Source organism: Canis lupus, chromosome 1, assembly GCF_003254725.2.
Source record: "Canis lupus dingo isolate Sandy chromosome 1, ASM325472v2, whole genome shotgun sequence".
Classification (NCBI taxonomy): domain Eukaryota; kingdom Metazoa; phylum Chordata; class Mammalia; order Carnivora; family Canidae; genus Canis; species Canis lupus.
The window spans coordinates 16,279,034-16,284,855 of NC_064243.1; the positions used below are offsets into that span (position 1 = coordinate 16,279,034).

Genomic DNA, 5,822 nt, shown 5'->3' on the forward strand with positions numbered 1-5,822 from the left:
CAAACAAAAAGAGTACACACTGTGTGATTCCATTTTTATGAAACCCTAGAAAGGACAAATCTAATTATTATAGATTAGACAGAAAGCAGACCAGTTGTTGCCTGGGCAAGGCACCGGGGGAGGTGTGCGAGGATAGGGCACAGGAACCTTTTGACACAATGGAAATGTTCTGTGTTTTGTTCTTGGTGGTAACCATAGGGATTATCAATGTTCCAAAATCTTTGAAATGTACCTTTTTAGTAAACACGTTTTATTATTCATAAACTATACCATAATAGAACTGATTTATTTAAAAATTGGGGCTCGAGGGCCCCTGGGTGTCTCAGTCGGTTAAGCGTCTGCCTTTGGCTCAGGTCATGATCCCGGGGTCCTGGGATGAGTCACACATTCTGCTGCCTGTTCAGCAGGGAGGCTGTTTCTTCCTCTGCCCCTCCCCTACCTCATTCTCTCTCTCTCTCTTTCTCTCTCTCTCTATTCTCTCTCTCTCTCTTTCTGTCTCTTGCATGCACACACAAAAATAAATAAAATCTTTTTAAAACTTAAAAAATTTTTAAAAATAAAATTGGGGCTCAAAGGAGTCCAGGATTTCCACTATTAGCTGTAGGGACCATGCTAAAGGAAGAAACTCAGGGCAACCCATCAAAACAGGGAGGAAAGATAAATTAAAACTGTCACTGCTTCAGACATTGTGCATGTCTTGTTCCTGGAAGAACAAGAGGCCACAAGGCGATATGAAACCACAGTCGAACTGAGTGGGGCCAGTGGAGGTTCTCTCCCCAGGAATGGAGTTCCACTCAGCGTGGAGCTCCTGCAGAGATGGACATTGAGTGACAACTGGTTCCCTGTTTTTATATGCCAGCAGACGCGCTAGAGGTAAGAGACGTAAAAAAACATCTACTTAGCTCAGAATATTCCCCAGGTACAATCCACCAGTCAGAGATGGATTTATGTGGAGCAAACACACATTAGGAGGGCTTAATCCTATTAGTCATTCACATTTTAGGTTAACATCCAGTTCAGTTTAAAATGTAGTTTTGGGGCACCTGGCTGGCTCAGTCAGGGGAGCATGCAGCTCTTGGTCGCAGGGTTATGAGTTCAAGCCCCACACTGGATAGAGAGATTACTTAAATAAATAAACTTTTTTTTAAAAAACAGAGGGGGATAAAATAAGATGTAGTTTTGTTTGTGCTGACTTTGGCAATATATATATTAAAAGTGGAACAATACAGAGATGATTAGCACGGGCCCTATGCGAGGATGATACACAAATCTGTTAAACATTCTATATTTATATATATTAGAATTATATAATTATAATATTAAATATAGATTATATACACTTATATATAATATGTAATATTGTATATACAATATGGAATATTGCTAAGCCACAAAAAAGAACAAAATCTTGCCATTTGCAATGACATGGATGGAGCTAGATAGTATTATGCTAAGCAAAATAAATCAGAGAAAGACAAATACCATATGATTTCATTCATATGTGGAATTTAAGAAACAAAACAAATGAGCCAAGGAAAAAAGAGAGAGAGAGACAAACCGAGAAATAGACTCAACTTGAAAGAACAAACTGACGGTCACCAGAGGTGGGAGATGGGGGGATTGGGGAAACAGGTGATGGGGATGAAGGAGTGTACTTGTGGCGAGCGCTGGGTGTTGTATGGAAGTGTGGAATCACTATATTTTACACCTGAAACCAATATAACACTGTCTGTTTACTACCTGGAATTTAAAAAAAAAAAAAAAAACTTAAAAAACAAACAAAAAAAGGTAGTTTTGTTTGAAAAGATATGATGAAGTCAATTGGAATTGCTAGGCAGGTCTGAGTGAGCTTTCACACAGATTCAGGGTAGCTAATGAGATGACACACAGGAGACATTCAATAAATATTTCTGAATGAATAAATGAATGATTCAGAAAGGAAAACAGAAATGGCCTTATTTGCAAATTCTTCTCAAGTTGGAGAAAGGAACAAAAATTAGGGAAGCTGCCTGTTAGACTATGTTCATGGCTGAGAATACCCTCTGTAAGAACGATGTCAATTCTCTCCAGATTAATCTATAAATTCAATAAAATTAATTTCAAATTCCATTGAGGGTTTATGTGGAACTTAATAGGCCAATGTTAAATTTCATCTGAAGAGACAAATTTCCAAGAAATCAAACCTTTTTTTTATGAAAAAGGTACGGGATATTGTTGCTCTAAGAAATATCATTATACAGGAAACCAATATAACACTGTACGTTAACTGTACTGGAATTAAAATAAAAACGTAGTTAAAGAAATACCATTATAAAGTGTAATGATTAAGTCATTAAGACTTTGACTTGGTAAAGACAAAAAGATAGTTAAAACATATTAGAAAGTAAATATGGAAATCTGATATATCCCTGAGCTAACAATATAAATCAGTGGGGAAGAAATAATTATTCAACAAATAGTTTGGGGTCAATTGGTTATCCATATGAAAAATATAATGTAGACTCTAAACTCATGCTTTGTCTAAAAGTCTATTTTAAGAGTATTAAAACCTTAAATGTGAAAAACAAATTTTTTTTAGTTGCAGAAAAAAATGAAGGAGAATAAATTTTTGGATCACGATATGCAGGAAGGAAGTCTTGTATAAGATACAAAAAGCATAAACAATTAAGGGGGATAATCAATTAGTATAACTAAGTCAGTCCTTAAAACCTCTATGAAAAAGGACACCAATAAAAAGTGAGAATAACTAAAACCACTAAATCATACACTTTTTATCTTTTTTTTTAAACTTATTATGCTGAGAATGCAGTTCTTGAATTGTCTTTTTTTTTTTTTTTTTTTTTTTTTTATGATAGAGAGAGAAGGAGAGAGGCAGAGACACAGGCAGAGGGAGAAGCAGGCTCCATGCACCGGGAGCCCGACGTGGGATTCGATCCCGGGTCTCCAGGATCGCGCCCTGGGCCAAAGGCAGGCGCCAAACCGCTGCGCCACCCAGGGATCCCTCATACACTTTTTAAAGGGCTATTTGTATGGTATGGAAATTACATCTGAATAGAGCCAAACTTTTTTTAAAGATTTTATTTATTTATTAATGAGAGACACAGAAAGAGGCAGAAACATAGGCAAAGGGAGAAGCAGGCTCTCCGTAAGAAGCCTGACAAGGGACTTGATCCCAGGACCCCAGGATCATGACCTGAGCCAAAGGCAGATGCTCAGCTGAGCCACCCTAGGTGCCCAAAAGCTGACCTTTAAAAAGTGAAAAGGCTTAAAACAACAAAGACTTACTGCTTCACACCCTTAAAATAGACAAAAATGTTAAAGACTGACAATACCAAGGGTATGCACAGGTGTGGTGTGCATTGTCAGAAAAAACCTAGTGAGGTTATAAATTCTTACAACTACCTTGAGAAGAAATTTGTCAATTTCCACCAAATGTGAAGATGGTGGGACCCTATTACCCAGAAAGTTCATTTCTACATATATATGCTATAGAAACTTGAACACATCTTACCTACAAATCAAGTACAACATGTTTACAGCAGCATTGTTTTATTACCAAAAACCTTCATAATCATCTAAATAATCACCAAAAGGAAAATCCTTAAATTTAGAATATTCATAAATGAAATGGCTGCACGAATCATCATGGAGATAACAGGTTGTTGCCTCTGGAGAGAGCTGGAGGGGAGATAAGTCTGAAAGAGGTACAAATGGACACAAACAGAGCTTCAACACTATCTCTAAAATGTCTTATTTTGAATTTCCAAAATCCGAGATAAATATAACAAAAATGTTGTTTTTAAGATCTGGGTAGTGTTACTTGAGTGTTTATTGTGCCATTTTCATGTTTTGTATATTTGGAATAATTTCATAGGAAAGAAAACACCTTAAGTGCTTAATAAACATGGTTCTGAGATTATAGTAAATGATACCTTTGATGTGATTCAAGTATCAGTTCTATCTGTACAATTCATTATCAAAAAATATTAAATTACAGGAATAGTAGTAGATAGTTTCAGTTATGCGGGATCAAGACATTCCAAAAATCTGCTACAAAATTGTGTCTATGGTAAATGCAATACAGTAAATACAATACTGTGGGTTGTGGTATTGTGGGTTTTAAAATTTGTCAAGAGGAACGCCTGGGTGGCTCAGCCGGTTAAGCATCTGCGTTCAGCTCAGTCATGGTCCCAGGAACGGCCCAGAAATAAGTCCTATAAAATGGAAAAAAAAAAAAAAAAAAAAAAAAACTTCTCTACATTCTTAGTAAGGGTGAAACACAGAATCATTATTTAATCCAATCTACTCTTCATCTCCATTTTAATGGAGCTCACTGTGTACTAATTAAATATTGTTGATTGTTCCTTTTATCTTTGAAAACCAGATCATGTTCCTTCTGTGACTCATCTAATATGTCATAATAAGGTAATAGTCCCAATCACGAGCCAGTTTTTTTCCTAGTCCCTCAATTTACTTTTTTAGATAAGACCCAGCTGTCAGTACCCTGCCAACCCCCAGGAACTCATCAATGGAGCTGCAGGCACCCACTGGGTTTGTTTCCTGTCTCATCACATCCTTTAGGTGACTCCAGCTGTGGTCTCTTTCACCTTTACAGAGATATGATCAAATGAGAAAATGGGCCAAGGGGGAGCATTAAGATTCACGAAGGGTGTGAGGCTGACAAGACCGTGAGCAAGAAATGCCTGGTAATCTTCCAACCCTAACGGAGAATTGGGCAAGGAGAGCAGATGCATAATGTCACAGGAAGAAGGTCTTAGCCATCTTCAAAGGCTGGAACTTTGGCCAAACTTCACACTGAAAATTTGAATAAGGGTATGGGACACGTGGCTGACTAAAGCCGGAAGAGCATGTACCTCTTGATCTTGGGGTCATGAGTTAGTACAGGTATTTTAAACAAATAAACTTTTTAAAAAAAAGAGAAAACATAAATTAAAAAGGGTAAATACAAACACCTTTACTTAGAAGCAAAAATCCCAATGCCACGTTCATAAGATAAGGACTAACTGAATTAGCAGCCATGTGTTAATTTTCTGAAACTTAATGGACCAGATACTCATGGTCAGTAAACAATGAATTATGGTCAAAAAACAAAACAAAACCAAAAAAATGCCCCTGCAGTAGCAGGCCGACTCTAGAAGGAGGAAAGTGGTGGCTGGCCAGGCCTGAGGGTATAATAACACTGTCTGGGGCACTGCATTTAATTCTGGACACCGTGTTTTAAGAGTTATTTGAACGCATGTAAAGAACAGTAAAAATGGTGAGGAAACCAATAACTATTTTATGAGGACGAATGGATGTCAGCAAGGAGTGAGATCAAAGGGCAGTCTTAATCCTGCTGGACACAGACAGTATCCGTGGTCCTGTTACGGGGCTGTTTGATTCATGGTGGGCCCACAGTAAAAACGATCTCTCATGCTGGTACTAGAGAGGATGACTGGTTCATCTTTCCAAAATGTAAAAAAAAAAAATTTTAAGAGTCACCGAATTGATATGGTCCAAGTGCCTAAGAATAAATAAAAAATGTAATTTACGTTAAAAGATTAAACGTATAAAAGCGCAGGTGGCATCGTTCTGTATCTTGATTGTGGCAGTGATGACACAACTCCAGACGTCTGTCAAAATCCGTCAATCTGGACACCAAAAAGAATACATTTTAATGTTTATGAATTATAAAATAAACAACCAAAATATGTTAAGTTTAAAATAAAACAAAGCTCATTTTACCCAAAGAGAGCTTCTTGTTTACACTATACCACATACCAATTCCAGAGTAAAAGAAAGAAGCTAATGAGAGCCCAAGC

General features: G+C 37.1%; 1 non-coding gene across 1 annotated transcript; it reads left to right on the forward strand.

Annotated features, from left to right (window-relative positions):
- The first annotated feature begins 1,185 nt into the window (after positions 1 to 1,185).
- LOC112645686 (U6 spliceosomal RNA) lies at positions 1,186 to 1,292 on the forward strand. Its single transcript, XR_003127192.1, has one exon. It is a non-coding gene; the product is annotated as a U6 spliceosomal RNA (small nuclear RNA).
- Positions 1,293 to 5,822: the final 4,530 nt, after the last annotated feature.